At 38.3% G+C, this 18,797-nt stretch overlaps 1 long non-coding RNA gene across 1 annotated transcript in view; it reads left to right on the top strand.

The window, feature by feature from the left end:
- Positions 1 to 17,315, top strand: part of LOC143480547 (uncharacterized) — a 36,062-nt gene extending 18,747 nt beyond the window's left edge. Inside the window, exons 2-3 of the long non-coding RNA XR_013121847.1 lie at positions 8,595 to 8,642; positions 8,775 to 17,315. This is a non-coding gene — a long non-coding RNA (uncharacterized LOC143480547). The remainder of the gene's footprint in view (positions 1 to 8,594; positions 8,643 to 8,774) is intronic.
- The last annotated feature ends 1,482 nt before the right edge of the window (positions 17,316 to 18,797 follow it).

The following is an 18,797-nucleotide window of genomic DNA, read 5'->3' as shown; positions in this document are numbered from 1 at the left end:
TTACAGCCAAGTTGTGTGTGAATGCTATAGCAGACTGGGATCCTTAGGCAAATCAATCAAGGATACTGATGATATTGGGACCATGCTCGAACAGCTCATAAATATGTCTGAAGGTCTGATCAGATGGTTTTTGACTATAGCAGCAAAGATGGTTTAGGGAGATTGATGGGCCTACAACAGGGAATTTGGTGAACTGGAGTGACTGGAGGTTCTTGGCCTAGATCCACTGCAAGATCAGAAAAACATTGGTCCAGTTTTGAATCTGAGTACCTCTCATAAATATCTGTAAACCTGTAGACTCATGTAGGGTTATTTGAGTGTGTCTTGCAGAGATGTTAGCTTTTCTTGAGTACAGGCTCTTTTTAAGAGGAAATAATTTGATACTAAATCTGCAATAGAGTTATGTGTACTGAAATACAGTCTGTGACACCCAGGGTTTCAAGCCTCGTACCTCCCCCCAAGAGTGCTTTAACAGATGAGGTGTGCATTTTCTGTCTTTTTTAGGTAGGTTTCTACTTACTCCAGACTTACTCCATCAATTCAGTGGGGTTCATAAACACTCAGTTAAGTTAGAAAATCATTTTCAGTTATGTTAAAAGTGCCAAAATCCATACAAACGCTAAGTTAGACCTATGTTGCGCCATCTATATGACCAACTGATGAGCTTAAATCCTACACAGATGTACCAATACACTGGCCAAATAATGGTATATTATTTAAAGAAAAGTTAGTATAAAAAACAAACATTATGGTATGATTACAGACAATGGCTTGTTTATTCCTGTATACATTCTGTACCCAGCCTCCAGCTCTTTATCAGTTATCATGTTTCCTAACACAGAACTACTGTGGGTGTGTACTGTAGGGTGACAGCCCACTTTCAACGCAGTAGTGAGACTGACGAGTAAGAATGTAAGCAGCAATGCTGTGCCTGATGGATTCATACCAGCACAACACTCACTGCTATGCCACCACCACGCGAGTGTCACTGTTAAGCTAAGATTGGGCTGTCACGAAAAGTGTGGGTCTGCAGTCATGTGAATATACACAGAGCTCAACAGGGTAGATGGTGGTTGACAAAATGAGCATTGTAATAAATACAGATAAAATGTATAATAGTGAACATACACCTGGTTGCGCCTGGTTGCAGGATATTGTCAAATATGTCATTTTGTAATTATATTGCTATTGCAATATGCCTTGCAATATATTAAATTGCAACGGGGATCCTTTGATATATATGATTTTTATCAAATTATTCACAGATTTGGGTTCTAATAAATGTCATTATACAGCAAAACCTTCACAAAACACTAATTTGGAAGGTTCAAATAAGATTAGTAAGGATTTATTCCATGGAGTAAAGAATTGTGATTTGTGAGATGCTTCATTTTCTTTTTGCAGCCTTCTGTGATATCAGTAGTGCAATATTATGATAGTGATTTACAATTTTTTGGGCATCCTTAGTACTGGCTTGTAGTACTGTGAGTACACTCAATATTGGTTTGATATCACTTCATATGCTAATTTGGATATCAGAAATATTGGGCTGATAACCTGACTGGATTAGCAGGGATCAAATTTCTGAACATAGTGCAGCCAAGGACTGTGAAGTCTGATGATCATTCCTTAGCTACTTGTAATTAGGCTGTTATACTAAGAAAACTTACACAGAGAAAATAAGCAAAGCAGTAGTTTTTTGCTTATGCATCACTACTATACATTGTAAACTGTGTGTGATATCAAAATTCCAAGAAAATTTCTTTGTACTCCTTTTCAAAAATGTATGTTTAGCCATCTTAGATTTCTCAACAATGCTGATTATCAATGCAAATCAACACAAAAATTAATGATCAATTTTGGGATTAAAACATATGATGTACAATGAGCAGCTGAAAACAGCATTGGCTGATAACTAAAAGAGCACTACCACCTGGATTACTCTCAAAAATCCAAATAAGCAAGCAAAAAAATACTATTGGTACTGCTGTGACCTGTATAAAGTATGCACAAGATTACAAGTCAGTGTAAGTGAAATGAAGGTAGTTCTATGAACAATGGGTGGTGATTGTAAGTTGACATAAGGGTTCCCTTCAGTGTTACACTGTTCCAGTCATGATTCAACACGACGACGAGAAATGATAAACGATACGAATGAGAAGAAAAAAAAAACAGCACTACCACAGCCATTATAGCTTCCATAAAATGTGGCACTGACAACTTTCAGGAGTCATTTTCACAGCATGTAAAATGCTTTGAGTCATTGTATGCTGCCAATTATTCAGGGGTAATTGTGTGTTATGGCCTTACTTCATCTGGAAAGGGGTTATCAAAATAGATGATCCAGTTCAGTTAAAACCTTTCAAATGTTCCAGGAGATTCCTACGTGTATAGATAAGTCTAATCATGTTTTTGACAAAGAAAACTAAAGCACTACATATTATTGTGCTAATACATTACAAGCAAAATTACATCAAGTCAGCATCTTCATGGAACTATAATGTGTTTTTTAGAGCTTCTGTCTTAATTGGGGTTCATATTTTCAAAACAAAATCGAAATATCTGTATTTGTTTCATTTAATTGAAGATTCAGAAACCTACTAGAGCCTGGAGAGAATTACATGACTATTCCAGGCTATACAGTGTGCACTTGTAATAACACAACTAATGTGTGCTCTCCTGTGGGCAAGGCAGAACTTGGTGCAGGCAGTTAAACCAGCTTCAACTGACAATTAATGTATTAAAAAATCATACTCAGAGATAGAAAAGCTGAATAAAACCTCACTGTAGATGTTAGTCATTATAAGACCAGTCAGACTAACTGTAACCATTAGTCAGGAATCGCTGACAAAACAGAAGAAAAGTTACCTATCTATCATGTAAATCTTGTGAGTTCCAGTAGGACATTAGTCATAGTCTTACAAGAAATGTTTCTTCATGGTTGGTGCTCTAATTCAGTCCTTGAATAACCTTACTGTATGTCTTTGTCTGAACTCATGACTCAAGCGAGTTTGAATTGAGTCATGTTGGCTATTGTTCTGCTAGAACACAACAGACTGATAGATCCTAGAATGTCATGTGTTTTAAGGACACTGAACATTTTTAAACAGTGACTCATAGCGGGAGTTCTTGTGAAAGTTGCTTTCTTGATAAAGCAGGCAAAAAATATATTGTATGGAACAGGATTTCTATCACATATCAGTTGCACTATAGATTAAATAGGCAGGTGTAAGTGATTTAATTACATGGATGTTAGACTGGTTCAAATCTTTAAAATTGAATTGACATTCTCTTGCTTGATAGCCCAATAGCCCACTATTTACAAAACAAAATGTATATCTGAGTTATATAATTCTGCATTTAATTTGAATATTTCAAGTCTAGAGTAGTTCAGCTCTGCACAAACAACCTCTGTATAAACAGTATGTTTTTTGTGTGCCTTGCCTTGTCAGCTGTGAAATACACTTAACTTTAGGAATCTAGGTACAGTGACTGGTTCTACTCTCGGGTCAAAAACACACATCTGCTCTTAATCTTCACGTGGAAACCCTGTCAAGTGTCACTACCACCATCAGTATTTCTCATAACAGTTAACCTACATAAGAAACAGGACATTGCTTCAGAACCAATAGTGAATTTCTAGAAAAAGGGAACTAAACAACATTTGGAAAGGCAATCAAAATAGCAGTGACATTCAGATCTTTTCAGGCTTAGCTTTGCATTTGCAATTATTTTATTACAATAATAATTGGTAAAAAAAAAAAACATTCTAGCATTAAACAATACATGCTTCTGTTTAAGTTATCCTAGATTTTCACTAAGATTTTTCAACTTTTTTTATTAGTTAGACTTTAAACCCTTCAGTGTGTAGGCACTTGAGATTATAATTTGATAGTACTGTGCTGTCAAGTTTTTGATATTTGAGATATTTTTCATGTGCCATTTTCTTTTTTTTTATGAATGATTTCATTTTTTCATTCACTATTTTTTTAAATAGTATTTTATAATTGTAATAGTAATAATAACAATAAGCCATTGACTTGTATAGTGTTTTATAATGCCAGATGAGTTCAGTGTGGGAATATCATTAGAAATAATATTACATCTACTGGCCAGCACAATCATATTATTAGGTTCTGAGCTGATATATGACATCATCTGCTAGTCCAATATGTTACACAATCTCACCAAAAAAAGCTGACATTCTCTCTCTCTCTCTCTCTCTCTCTCTCTCTCTCAGCTCCTCTTACACCACATTTTTCTCATTATGCTACAGAGGTACCTTACCCACTGTCATAAAGAATTAAATACACTATGGGAGAGAGTTCTGTGGGTATTGTTAACATGATTGTGTGTTGATTGAAAAGAATTCAGAAAGAAAATAGACTACATTTTCAAGAAATGTATTTGTGGAATGGTTTTAGGGCATTTTAGTGGAGGGCATTTTTTAGCTTTTAAGGAAAATAGGTTTCATTAAGATGAGGCAAGAGCCCAGTAATTTACTCTTTAATTTAAGGTAGTATTCAAGTGTATACTTGACTATTAGTTTGTTATTTGCATTACTGAGAAATGTATATGTGTATGTTTTAATGAAACTCTACTATGCAAATATACGAATTGCAAATGTAATAAAACAGAATAAAACAGAGAGAAAGCTTTGCTCCTGCATTTATGAGAAAGAGGAACCTTGTGGTGCTTCCATATCATATTCCATATTACACTTGCACCACTGATCCGATGGACTTCTGTCCAAAATGTTCAGGGGTGAGTTTCCCGAAACGTTCTTAGCGCTAAGTACTTCTTAACCTCATATGTTTCATACAAGGTTACGAAGTACTTAGCGCTACGAACGTTTCGGGAAACCCACCCCAGTTTCTTTGAAAACCTTGCATACTTTACTGCAGTTTTGACTATGCATGTGCGCTCATGTATATGTGTGCCTGTGTGTGTAATATAAATATGCAAGAATGTAAGTCATAGAAACAGGTTTGTTTTCCTTTCCAAGAGATAGCATGATTGCATTTGTTAAATAAGAACAAAACATGAAAGACAGATATGCAGGAACTACACATCAACGCTTTATGACAGGCAAGAACATGGAGAGACAAACACGAAACACTAACTTAAAAAATGGGCATGACTCAATAATATCTTACCAAACAAGTCCCAAAAATGGGCAACAGTCAATAATATCCTACTGAACTAGTCCTAAAAATGGGCATGACTCAATATCCTACTGAACTAGTCCCTAAACTTGGCATGACTCAATAACATCCTGCTGAACTAGTCCCAAAATTTGCTCAACAGGCTTTACAAGACTGAGCCACCATTTGTAATACATTAGTAACCAGAACCAATACAATGCATAACCTAGTGATGAGTATCCAGTCTGGACCTTTAATCCTTTTTCTACATCTGGACTGTATTAAGTTTGGTGCAAGCCCATAGAAGTCCTCAGACCACATTTCCTGTTCCCGCCTGGTAAACAGAGGGGTTGGTCTATTGCTTATTGAGGAATGACCCAATTTCCCACTGGTCAAAGCATGTATAGCAGCACTCTAAAATGTATTGAATCAGTTTGCATAATAGGTTGTGGATTTAAAATGTTCTTTTTGTTAGGATATTTACATTATATATTACAGATATAATATTACAGATATTATGTAATGAAAAAAAAATTTATATACACAATATATTAATGAGCAATTCAAAGCTTACAAACTGCCACAAAATGTATGATCTATGTGTTTGCTTCTGGTTTAAGTCTAAAAGTATAAAGCAGTGCTCTGGCATTTGTATTGGTGTTCACAGGGTCAGTAAGGTTCAGTGCTGCTAAGTACTAAATTATGTTTAAGCTCTCCCTTCATGCTTCGGACCATAGCATCCCGTCCTCCTTTGGTGACCACCTCTACACCTATGTGGTCAACGTCGTTGTGCTAAAAATCGAAATGGGGGTAAACTATGAAGTGGAACATAAAAAAAGGCCAGAAAGAGTTCATGGTCTAGTGTAAATTAAGTGACACAGGACGTGGCATCCCCCTCAAGTGAGTGTGAGGTAACGCAAAGCAGACGGGTAAAGGGCGGTGGGTTACATCTGTTTTTTATTTAGCCTGGCCTATTTATCCTAACTCTTTCACACAGTAGACTGTTGGAGACCTGGAGAACAATTCATATGGGAAGAGGAAAAATATACATTTGGCAAAGTGGCAAAGGAAGAACATGTAGAACTGAAGATGTTTTTGTTTATTGATCATGTTTCTACTGCTTTCCTAAGAATAAACTTCTTAGTATATCTCTGCAAAGACATAGTAGAAATGATGTGGACCACATTGAAACCTTCACAAAACATCATCTCTCAGTTTGGAGTCTCACAGAAAACGCAAAGCTCAAAACTCAAAGGGATCCAGTTAATTAAGGCTGATCTCTTCAGTTTTATCTAAAAAACTGCTTTAATACTATATTCTGAGGAACCAAGTGATTAGTTCTGCCACCACAACCCAGTGCACCTGGCTATCGCTGTACAGACTAACAACAAATGATCTGAACCTAAATGTAAGAAAGGGATTATACATTCCTATGATGTCAATTACAAAGCTCAGCTATGTATAAAGATAATTCTATGGAGGCCAAAGGAAAGACCACAGTAAGTGCTGCCAAAAAGTCAACATAACAGATTATACTGTAATAATTCTGTGATCATTACAGGTCATTACAGATAATACTGTAATAATTCAAGTATAATTTCTGGGTAAATTGAATTTCCCTTCCAAATAATTTTGTTCCATAGGATTTGCATTTTCTTAGAAAAAAGTGATCAGCGTGGCTGATCATGTGAGGATCTTCATTTGTCTTCATCTGGAAAGAAGAATGAAGGTTTAGTGGTATAAACCAAACTCTGCTGACTGCTTGTTTTACATTATGCCTCTATTTACACCGACTTGAAAAATTGCACAAAGCAGAATTCTGGAAGTCACATCATCAGGGGTATCATTTTTTGTGACATTTAGAGAACTTTGTAAATTTTATAAATCTTGTTAAAGTTGAAGCATAAGCGATATGTGATGATTTAAACCAATGAGAGATAAAATCTGTGTACAAACAAACAAAAAGTACAATTGTCTGGTAACCATTCTGAGAAAAGGGTCATTACTTCAGTTGGCAAATTATTTGTTGTATAACTGTTTTCACAAAACACATGATTACAGAGACAGTGGAAGGAGTAATTGGAAGTGCTTTTACCAAGTAACACTCTTATCATATCTGGTACCTAAACACACATGCATCAAATCCTGATATGTCCTGATAGTACAGAAAAAATAATAAAATCCAGCATAGAGGAACTTGTGCAGGCTTTTTCTTATAAAGCCTCAGGAAATGTGTGCTGTAAGTGGATATGTTCCAGGGACATTTGAGAACAATGTGCTTAAGGCCAAAAGATTGTACTATCTACTGATTACTACATGCCTGGATAAACATACCATGTCAGGTAACTAATGTGCTTCAAAGCTTGAAGTTTCTTTATAACTCTGAAATAGAAATCTTTGGAGCTTTGGAGATTGCTGTGTGGATTTTAGCTGACTTGTCATAATGTATTGAAAAATGTATGCTCTGAATGAATGTGTTCCAAGGGTATTTGAGAAGGCTTGTCTGTGGCCAAAAGATTTTACTGTCTACTGATTACCAAATACCTGAATAAACTGGAAAGATTTGGTTCTGATTAGCCATTTGGCACTGGTGTCTCACATGACTACACATGCATAAATCTGGCTGTTGTGCACTCACACTGGACAAATTGCACACAAAACCAACACTAAAATATTCCTTTCTCTTGAACCCAGTGACATGTGCCATGTCAGAAAACAAACCATCAATCATCTATGAAGTCATTATTTATTTATTTTTATATATTAACCCCTTACCATATTGTATAGTTTTGTATTATTTTACCTCCTTCTTAATTCACATTATGAATTAGCTACTGAACATATTTTGTACTGGTTTTACTATATTAATGACATAGGATATATAAAATAAATGCTAAACTTTTTTTCAGGGTAATTTAATTGTCAAATTGTCATTTAGTTTACACCAGCTGCAAGTTTGACATTTTCCAGCATGTCTGATGATGTAGAAATGTAAGCCAAATCTGTATTATAAACCTTCTGATTTAAAACAAACAATAAAATGAAATTCTAAAATAGCCTTATTGTTATAATCCTATGTTAGTGGCATATTGTTGTTTCTTAAAACCATGTAATTTAAAAATGAAAACATTTGGGCCAAGTGTGCTGAAGGATTGGAATTATGGTGCCACTCAGGGACATGCAGAGAACTCAACTATTAATATATTAATTCCAGATCAATCTGTCATAGATTAATTTATTTAAAATGTTGCGGTGTATTGAACATGATTAATGGATTTACATTATACACCCTTAAGTACATGCTACAATTACTCAATTATATATTTTTTTAAATATTAAAGTTCAAAGTTCAAATATTGTTGTTTACCTATTCATCAGTAATTACCATTACGATTACATTTCCATTTGCAGCAGCTTCTTGTGTAATATAGCTGTTTATTTTATCTACAGATGAGCAGATTAGTGTCTATGCTGCCGGTCAAAAACAGACAGTGACATGTAAGTATTGTTTTGATTTAGTACCTTTATTACACTGTTTTAGATGTGTTTATTGCTTTTCTTTTTGTTTCAGGGATATACTGTTGAATGGTTTTATCATTTTCTTCTGTTTATTTCTGCCACTGGTCATAGTGCAAGAAAAGATTGAGAGTGGCAGTTGGAATAGTGTGATGACACCTAAAAGAAAGAACAGTATTGGGGTAAATAAAGCCCACAGTGTCTGAATGTAGATTCACACACAAAAAGTGCTGCATGTGGAAAAGTGAGGCACATTGTAAAGGGCTGTCACAACTGAAAAGGCCTGTCACAGTAAACCTTCTGATTTATTCTTCTGCAAACCAGAAAGGGGTGTGGTTTGCATTACCATTGATGTACAGTGGATGAGCAAGAAAGCAATAGAAGGAGGCATTTGTACTGGTTTGCATTATATAGTGTGTACTGTTGAAAAGGAAGCATCATGAATGTGAGTTAACACAAACTGCAGTCTTACTTTCTTATAATTAATAAGAAAATTCAGATGCACAGAAAAGCCCACCAAGCACACTGCTTATTGAGGTATAAGTGTAAAACATGTCCTTACCAAAACTAGGCAGTAACTCTTTCGGTAGTGAATAGTGAAGGGCCAAACCCACTTGGCAGAGGAAGAAGAGGTACAGGTAAACAAGATCAAGCAAAGGAAGCAATATTAAAATGTTAAAGTGGACGGCATGTGCTAAAGAAGTCAGGACTGAGGTCTTCATAAAAGAGTTTGGCACCTTGAGAGCATTAAAGTTGCCAATCTTTCTGGTGATACCATGCAATCACAATTATTTAGTCCAATTTCCAAATAAACGTTTTGCAAAGTTTGGTAATAAAAAGTTTTAATAAATGTTTATGTAGTGATTTCTCCATACCCAATGTCAATGTACAAAGACATGTAAAAATCAATGTCAAATAATCAAATTGTTAATAGTAAAACAATAAAATTAATGATATATTAGTATAAAGTTAGAGAATTTTGATACTATATTAATACTTCTAGACTTTTAGTGGGGTTCCGTTTCAGAAAGCCAATTTTTGATATCCTGTATACATGATATTAGGATAGAGGAAAGTAGGATATTAGGATTATGCTCATTTTTGTTCTGACATACAGTAAATCTAAGTATAATCAGTGTAAGAACAAAAATGAAGATCATAGCCATGAATTATCTGACCAATGGACAAATAAATAAAAAACCAAAAAACCCATAAAAAGTAGCAGGCCAAGAATTTATCCCTGAAGGATGCCTTGTAAAGCAGTCTGGCAGATTTTTGTTTCCCAAGGGTACCAAACTGAAATCTATAAGTAATACAAGAGTTGAACCAGTTGAAAGCAGTGCCTGTAATACCAGTAGAAGACAGATGGTGAGTCATGGATTACAGTATAAAATGTGGCAGTTAAATCTAAGAGAAGAAGAAGGGAAAAGAGAAAGAAAGATAAAAACTATTCACAATTTGTTGTAGTAACTTTTCTATCACATCACATGGATGATGGGGGGATTCATGTGCATGAAAGGATGTGTATAGTGTCCAAATATTAACATTGCTGTCACGTCTAGCCCCTCCCTCCTCCCTGGTCCCGCCTAGCCCCGCTCCCATTCGTCCATCCGTCTGTCTGTCACGCCCTCCTCGTCAGTCTCACACACCTGACTCTCGTTTCACCGTCTTGTTTTCAGTGCATAAAAACCCCCTAGTGTTTTACCCCCGTGTCGGTCATTCCTTGTGCGTGAGTTCCTAGTCTCTCCTCTGTCTTGCTTCCCTTCTCTGGTTCTCGTCCGGTTTTGCTCCCTCTACTCTTGTGTTGGTTTTGTTCCTTATATGTTTCGCCTGTGTGTTTGTTGGTGTGTTCCCCGTCCTCAGTATGTATACGTAGTTAATGTATTCGTTCTCTGTTTGGTTATTCTGTCGTGTTCCTGTTGTTCTTATATCTCTTTGCCCCTGTATTCAATGTTGCTCGTGTGTTCACGGTTTATTAGTTGTACGTCCTCATGTATTCATGTTCCCTGTTGTTTAGCATACCCGTTTTGTTGTATCCCCTCCCTAGAGTTTCAAGTAGCATTTGTTTGTGTGTTACGCTGTATCCTGTTCCGTTGTGGTCTTTATGATTTTGTTCTCCTTGAGTGTTTCCCTTAAGAGTACTGTCTGGTGTTGGTTTATTCTTGTGGTCTTTATTAAAACCCCTAAACTTGCATGTGCGTCACACCTGTCCCCTGCCAACGTTACAATTGCATAAATTGTTACATTTTTTTACAGACCTGTCAACATATATGCTAACCATATGTCTTGATTCATCTCTTTGGCCAATGACCAAAAGTAGAGTCCCTGAAGGATGTGCCTGTAGAAAGGCAGCTAAATGATTTGGGCTGCCCAGGGGCAAACACAAACTATCAGATGAATATCAGCACCTCAGCACTGTACACATGGGTCTACACAGTATATGCACATATACTCTTCTCTGTTTCTAATGGCCTCCAGGGGTTTGGAGAAGAGGATAACTGCCTAAATATCACTGTCCCATCCAAGAGTATAAACTGTGTAGTTTAGCCTTCGTACGTATTTGAAAGGCAACTAAAGCAATGATAGAATATGTTAATGATTTTAATGATTTTATATGATTGAAACCATAGATATCTTCAAGTTCCTCTCATACTCATTTGGATGAGAGGAAGTAATGACTTTAGGTTTAAACAATAACTGAACACAATTATTGCCCAAATCCCATGATCAAAATAGAAACAATCTGTATGACATGGGATCTGACCTCCCAGTTAATTGAAACCAATAGAGAACCTTACATAAATATTTTATTTAGAATGTGCACACAGAGTAGACTGAGCATCCTCACTGATCAGATACTCATGGCTAGAATACAGATATATTAAAGATCTCTTTTTCGTGGCATCTGATTGCTTGATTTATTTTAATAATTGAAATTCAATTTGTAACACATGTTTCTGTAATGAGTGCGAGGGAGTCGAGGATGCGAAGACGAGGTGCGTTCACAAATAGGCTACGTTTATTTGGCTTGACTCAGAACACGCTCATGGCGTGTTTGGAACAGCAATCAACAAGGCTTGACACAGGACACGCTCACAGTGTATCGAAACAACTGGTGATCACACTTGAACAATACAGTACACGATCACAGCGTGCGGGAACCACAGTCCAACACACAACAGTTTCACATTAAAGACGAGCACCAAACGATACAAACACACACACACTATATACACATAGCCTAACAAGCACCGCATGAAGCACATTAGTCTAACAAGACAAGTGAAGACACACACACACACACCCAGCCACACCCACAGACATACATATAAAGACATGGACAACATTAACACACGCCCGAAGGGAGGGGTTCGGGGCTGTAGCGTGACAGTTTCAATGATATCTGTAGTCAGGACATTTGCCATCTGTTTAAGCTTTGCATCTATTAGTGTTTGTTTTATTGTACTTCATGAAGATCTTTCACCCTTTGGGTTTGCATTCAGATCTGCATCAATCATCTGCGGAAGATTTAATGCTATGGTTTAAAACCAAGTTTTAAAAAAGTCATTTTCAGTTTAAGAACTAAATCTGACCAGCATTAGTTACAGGGTGTTTTTTGTTTGTTTGTTGTTTTAGTAGCTTCCCAAGATCTTCAATGGTATTTCAAATATTACGACTTTCAAGAAAACAAAAAAAATTAGCTATTAGCAATAGTGCTTTTTAGTGCTATCATATGTATAGACTACACCAACATCACAAAGACGACTGACGATGAACATAGACAAGACACTTAAATACACAGACGATAACAAGCAACAACTGAAACATAATGACAACAAGACAAGGAACAGGTGATCCGAGTCATGCACACACAACAAAACAAACACTGAAGTGAAACATACATAGACAAATGTACACACGCACACAAACACACCTGAAGGTAGTAGTCAGGGGCTGTACCATCTTTCAACAACCTAACCTTAACCCAATAATTTCTATAATACACATCTTGATTTTCTCAAAGATTGATGTGTGTTTAATTCAAATACTATTTGAAGCTAATGTATATAATTATATACAGAACTAATGTATATACATTTAAAATGCAACATTTTAAGCAAGCCATTTTAAGGTGAGCAAGACACAAGGACTGTCTTTATTCTCCATCACAGAATAAAGGAATAAACAAAAAAGAGCACAGCGGTTAGCTCCCTAAAATAACAGCATCAGGTAATCACTGGCAGTGAGAATGGAGCCTCTGAGACACAGCAGAGTAGCAGCAATCCGTGGGGCATCTTGATGAGTATGGTAGTCTAGCAATGCACAGCACTGCACAAGTGTACCTGTGGGCTTTAAATAAGGGGAGAAATAAAAATGAGGAAAACTAGGCACAGGTGCACATGGTTAATGATTAGGTTAGTGTGGCAGGGGCAGTGTGTGTGTGTGTGTGTGTGTGTGTGTGTGTGTGTGTGTGTGTGTGTGTGTGTGTGTGTGTGTGTGTGTGTGTGTGTGTGTGGCTGGGGGTGTGTCCCTTGAGTACCTCCAGTCCCTCGGGTGCCTCCAGTACCCATGACCTTGAGCGACATTTGGACAGTTACATTGGAAATTTGAAAGCGGCGCTGCTCCCTTCGATGGCTACCACAGGCTTTAGGGAAGAGATATGGAAGGCCAACAATGAGTGGCTACTGCCTGGCGGGCTCCATGCCCACATGGTGGAGAGAGTTCTGGTCATACTCCACCAAGGAAAGATAAGAACACCAGATTTCTGGGAGCTCCTAGCAGTAGAGCCAAAGGAATTTCCTTAGTTCCTTGTTCACTCTCTCTGTGTCAGTGTGTCCTTATGTGCAACATCTCCATAGAGTGCATGCACACACCGCAGGATTAGCAGAGGGAGAGGTTCAATCCCCAGGTTCATGGGAATGTTTTGATCTATGAGCTTCCTTGCCACAACGTAGTAGTGACTCTCTCAAAGTGATAGATCTCTGGTTTTAATACGTTTCCACATTTTTTTGTGTAAAGCACTTGGAATTGCCAGGGTGTATGAATCTAAATAAGCTATGGAGTAGATCAGGGCTGAAACACCACCCAGATGCATGCACATGAAGGTGATCAAGTGGTAGATGATGTCATTCTGGGATGCTGCCTCCTGCTGCAGTGCCTTGATGAAGATGTCCATGAGTGCTAGTTCATTCCATCATGTAGAGCCGACCAGTGTCCATCCCAATGCAGATGGTAGAACACTGCCTTCAGTTCTTGCATGGAATCAGGATAGACAGACTGTGTCCCAGGCCTTAGCCCTCTGACAAGATGTTAGAGAATCAGTCAAAATCAGGATCAGGTTTATTTCGTTTGCACACACAAGGAATTTGCTTCCAGTAGTTGGTGACTCTCTAGGTATACCATATTTTCCAGACTTTATTTTATTTTACTTTTGTCCCCACGCTTTGAACCATGTGGCTTATAATTAGATGTGGCTTCTCTGTAGATTCTTTTTCACCTGTCAGGGGGCGGAGCAGAAAGTTAATCAGGTGGTAGGTCAAAGTTGTAATTCAAAGAAGAAAGTGCTCATTTTCATTTAGCACATGCAAGCAGCAGGCACGATGGATAATTGTTTTCAAACCAACATGTGTTGTGCCAAATTCCGACTCATCGGCAGAATCCTACTCCCCTCGTTTGCACACACATAAAGATGCTACAGATGATATTCGGGAGTTACAGTGATTACAACTTACTTCATTGAGCACTCTAGTTTTGTCCTAACTAGATATTTAGACATAATACTGCTGTAATACTGCGAAGTCATGTGGTCAGAGGTGAACTTCGGTATAGCCAGTGTATTTATTTATTTTTAATAATTGGCTTTGGCTTTGGACATAGATAATGCCGTGCCATTTGCTGTGATGGAAAACTAAAGTCTAGCTCTTATTTATGCATAGAAACGTAAATACAATATACAATAGACAATATAATCTGTAGCATCTTTATGCGTGGATAAACGAGGGGAGTCGGATTCGGCACAACACCAGCTGAAAGCCAAATCTGTCGCATGTGAAATGCTACAGGCACCGTTTGGAAACTGATCAGTTCAGTTAAATGTATTCAGTTCAGTAGATATATGCGGCTTTTAGCCTGGTGCAGCGTATACAACATTTTCCTTTTTTTTTTTTTTTTTTACTTTGTAGGTGCGGCTAATATTGAGATGCGCTCTGTAGTCCAGAAAATATGGTAGTAATGAAGAAAGTAGTGAGCATATAATTTAGGGCTATGTACAATTTACAGACAATATACAAAAACAATCAACAATTCACAGACAATATACATAAAGTGCAGAAATGTGGGAGTGTTTTAGTGTAAAACAGATATATGCAAATGGGAGAAAAACTTGGTGCTTTTCATCCACTCCCACAATCAGAATTAGAGAAAATAATTTCTTCCTTAAATTGTGCTACCTGCACACTAGACTCTGTTCCATCAAAGTTATTAAAAGAGGTATTACCAGCGGTAACTGAACCTCTTCTAACTATAGTTAACTCATCTATTACAATAGGTCACATGCCCAAATCATGTAAATTAGCAGTTATTAAACCTCTGATTAAGAAACCAAATCTTGATCCTACTGTACTATCTAATTATAGACCCATTTCAAACACATCATTTATATCTAAGATCATAGAAAAAGCTGTTGCCCAGCAATTATGCCTATATCTGCATAGGCATCACATATTTGAAAAGTTCCAATCTGGTTTTAGGCCCCATCACAGTACTGAAACAGCATTAGTTAAAGTAACAAATGACCTCCTCCTTGCTTCAGATCAAGGTTATGTATCGCTGTTAGTGCTTCTTGATCTTAGTGCAGCTTTCGACACAATTGATCATAGGATCTTGCTAGAAAGGTTAGAACGCTGGGTTGGAGTCTCTGGCACAGCCCTTTCATGGTTTCATTCTTACTTAACAAATCGCTATCAGTTTGTAGAGCTCAATAATATTCCATCCAAACGTACAAAAGTTAAATATGGGATCCCGCAAGGCTCCATTCTAGGACCACTATTATTTACATTATATATGCTACCATTGGCCACAGTTATAAACAAACATGGTGTCAACTTTCACTGCTATGCAGATGACACTCAACTTTACATATCAGCCAAACCTGATGACAAACTCAGTTTAAGAAAAATTGAGGCCTGTGTAAAAGATATTAAATGCTGGATGTCTCTAAACTTCCTCCAACTTAATGAGGACAAAACAGAAGTTCTTCTTCTGGGCCCTAAGGCCTCAAAACAGAAAATTCCAGATCTAATGCTTAATCTCGCAGACTACCCCATTACACCTGGCACAGTAGCCAAAAACCTAGGCGTCATACTCGACTCTGACCTATCATTTGATAAATACATAGATAATACTACTAGGATAGCTTTTCTACATCTCCGTAACATTGCTAAATTAAGAAATGCATTATCACAGGATGATGCGGAAAAATTGGTGCACGCCTTTGTTAGCTCTAGATTAGACTACTGCAATGCACTACTGTCAGGATGTTCAAATAGGAATCTAAATAAACTTCAAATAGTTCAAAATGCCGCAGCCAGGGTTCTGACCAGAACTAGAAAATTTCAGCATATCAGTCCAGTCCTATCAGCCCTGCATTGGCTCCCAGTTAAATTCCGTATTGACTTTAAAATTCTTTTATTAACTTATAAAGCATTGCACGGGCTTGCTCCTGAGTACCTTCAGGAACTTATTTCCTATTACGAACCCCCACGCCCACTAAGATCAAAGGGTGCTGGTCTTTTATTAGTTCCAAAAATTAATAAGGTAACAGCAGGGGGAAGAGCCTTTTCTTGTAAGGCCCCCCAGCTTTGGAATAATCTTCCTAAATGCGTCCGGGACTCCGACACAGTCACAATCTTTAAGTCTAGGTTGAAAACCCACTTATTTAGTTTAGCGTTTGATAATTAATATCCCCCTTAGATAAAAGTACAGATCCAGGGGTTCATAGACAAAGGGTTTTATGGTAGACTGGGGCGCTGGTGCTGTCGTCCTGTCACTGCTCGTGGTCACTCAAGTTTGTTGACAGTGCAGTGGACGGATGCCATTGTCTCAGAATACCCCCAAGCCTATGTTACCTTCTGGTTCTGCCTTTTTAGCTAGGCTGTAATAATTTAACTAAATGCCGGAGTTGCTGCCACACTCTGGAAATGTTTATAATTTTACCTGTCCTGTATATGTCCTCATACAGAGCTAATTTTCCCTGTTTCATTTCTCCACATGGCTGCCCGCCTGTTTGAGGAATAATGAGATGAGGAGACCAGCGATCCATCCTGAGCCAGCCACCTCCTGCCTAACCGGATGCATACATCATGATGGACATTATTACATATTTTTCATTTTCTTTCTCTTCTTTCTGTCTAAATTGTTGTTGTTGTTGTCATGGTGACCGGTGTCGGCCAGAGGAGGATGGGTTCCCCCCCTGAGTCTTGGTTCCTCTCAAGGTTTCTTCCTCATGCAAAAAACTAGGGAGTTTTTCCTTGCCACTGTCGCCCTTGGCTTGCTCACTGGGGGCTAGGACTCGGCACTTGTAAAGCTGCTTTGTGACAACAACTGTTGTAAAAAGCGCTATATAAATAAAATTTGATTGATTGATTGATTGAAATGGCCAGCATGTCGCGAATGTTATGTTATGTGATTTATGAGTCTGGTGGAACTAGGGAAGAAGTCGTTTGAGTGTCTGTTGGTTTTTGTGTGAATGGATATGTAGTGCCTGCCGGAATGGTGAAGTTGGAAAAGGAAGTGTGCCGAGTGAACGGAATCTGTAATGATTTTCTCTGCTGGTCCTTGAGGTGTATAAGTCCTGGAGGCTGGGCAGGGGGACACCAATGATCTTTTCGGCTGTCTGTACTGTTCTCTGCAGTCTGTCCCTGTCTTGTTTTCTGGCAGTTCCTAACCAGACTGTGATGAAAGAGCACACGACGGGTTCAGTGACTGCTGTGTAGAACAGTCTCAGCAACTCCTGTTGCAGACCATGATTCCTGAGTTGCTGCAGAAAATACATCATTTGCTGGGCCTTCTTGAGAATTGAGTTGAGGTTCAACTCCCATTTTAGATCCTGGGAAATAATTGTTCCCAGGAACTTGACGGACTCCACAGTTGACATGGAGATATTATATATTGCAAGGGGGGCAGTAGAAAGGGGTGTCTTCTAAAGTCCACTGTCATCTCCATAGTTTTGAGCGTGTTCAGCTCCAGGTAGTTCTGGCTGCACCAAAGCACCAGCTGCTCAAACTTCCATTTGTTACCATCTTGAATGAGATCAATGACCAGTGATCAATGATGTTGTCTGCAAACTTCAGGAGTTTACCACCTGGGTGCTTTGAGGTGCAGTTGTTTATGTAGGTGGAGAAGAGCAGTGGGGAGACGACACATCCTTGGGGGACCCCAGTGCTGATCATCTGAGTATTAGAGGTCAGTTCCTCAAGCTTTAACTGCTGTGTTCTGTTTGTCAGAAAGCTAGAGATCCACTTAGAGATGGCAGGAGATATGGTGAGATGGCAGAGCTTGTTGTGCAGGATTATTGGATTAATGGTGTTTAACGCTGAACTAACGTCCACAAACAGGATCCTAGCATATGTCCCTGGACATTCAAAGTGTTGTAGGATATAGGGCAGACGCATGTTGATTGCATCCACTGATCTGTTTGCTCTACAGGCAAACTGCAGGGGGTCCAGCAGGGACCTGCGGCATTTTTCAGGTAGGTCAACACCAGTCGCTCAAACGACTTCATGACCACAGATGTCAGGGCAACAGGCCTGTAGTCATTTAGAGCTGTGATGGAGATTGAAGATCAGATTGAAAGCTGATGCGAGGATTTGAGACAGTATGGGGAGACATCGTCTGGTCCTGGTGCTTTACTTGGCTTTTGTTTCTTGAATAGGAAGAGATGGTGGGGGGTTTGCTGGGGGAGTGATGATGGGGGCAATTGTTGTCTGGCTGGGTTGGGTGAGAGGTGTGAATTTGTCCCTCTCAAACCTACAATAAACGTTATTCAGATCAGCCAGGTCTTTGTTTGTTGCAGCAGGGGGATTTGGTCTCCTGTAGTTTGTAATGTCTTGCAGGCCCCCTCACACTGATGCAGGTTTG

The sequence above is a fragment of the Brachyhypopomus gauderio genome, chromosome 17 (assembly GCF_052324685.1).
Source record: "Brachyhypopomus gauderio isolate BG-103 chromosome 17, BGAUD_0.2, whole genome shotgun sequence".
Classification (NCBI taxonomy): domain Eukaryota; kingdom Metazoa; phylum Chordata; class Actinopteri; order Gymnotiformes; family Hypopomidae; genus Brachyhypopomus; species Brachyhypopomus gauderio.
The sequence above is the reverse complement of the archived record's forward strand: the minus strand, read 5'-3'. Positions and strand labels throughout refer to the sequence as shown.